The 742-nt window shown below is 36.8% G+C and overlaps 1 long non-coding RNA gene across 1 annotated transcript; it reads left to right on the top strand.

Annotated features, from left to right (window-relative positions):
• The first annotated feature begins 253 nt into the window (after window positions 1-253).
• LOC127742515 (uncharacterized) lies at window positions 254-687 on the top strand. Its single transcript, XR_008003821.1, has 3 exons — window positions 254-399; window positions 484-540; window positions 625-687. It is a non-coding gene; the product is annotated as an uncharacterized LOC127742515 (long non-coding RNA).
• Window positions 688-742: the final 55 nt, after the last annotated feature.

Here is a 742-nt window from a genome sequence, read left to right as displayed (position 1 = left end):
CTAAGGCCTCATTATTCATGTTTTATTCTTATAATAAATATGTTACTAGTGTCATTTATGCTAGTAGCTCAGAAAATAATTTTTAGATATGTTTTTACGAGTGTTCCGATACACCTAGTTTTAGTAGTTGTACACCAGAGATATTTTAATATTATTTTAATCCACCTCCAAGCCAACCAATCACAACTCACCCTACACCCCCAAAACCCCCAAGGCTGCCTCATTTGCTCATTGTGGCCGAAAATCACCAAGAGAAAAAGGAGAGAAAGTTCTTGGTTCATAAATCTTCAAAGCTTGATTTCTTCTGAACTAAAACTCAAATCAAAACTCCGATTTCACCAAAATGATCCTCTCTTCTTCCTCTACATAACCATGTGACTTATCAAGGCTGGAAATAAGGTGAGATGGCTGTCTCCCTCCCTTTTCAATTCGGTTTCCAAGGAAAACCATGTAAACATGTGTTTTCTTGATGTTTTTCCTTAGGAATCATGCTTAACTTGACTTGAGGGCCAAGAAACGTGAATTTCCAGCAACTCTAAGGTGATATATCTCTTCCTAACATGCTTAGTGAGATTTGGTCAGTTGAGAGTTTTTGGATTTAAAGTTGTTCTTGATGTGATTTAGGAGGAAAAAGTGCTTAAGGACCACCTGAAAGTTTAACCGAATTAGGAGCAGCAAATCAAGGTAGGGTGTCACGAAATTAATCCTGATTATTTGTGTTTGAGATGTGTGAATGTTGTAT

This window comes from Arachis duranensis, chromosome 10, assembly GCF_000817695.3.
Source record: "Arachis duranensis cultivar V14167 chromosome 10, aradu.V14167.gnm2.J7QH, whole genome shotgun sequence".
Taxonomy (NCBI): Eukaryota; Viridiplantae; Streptophyta; class Magnoliopsida; order Fabales; family Fabaceae; genus Arachis; species Arachis duranensis.
This window is presented reverse-complemented; position numbering and strand designations above follow the sequence as displayed.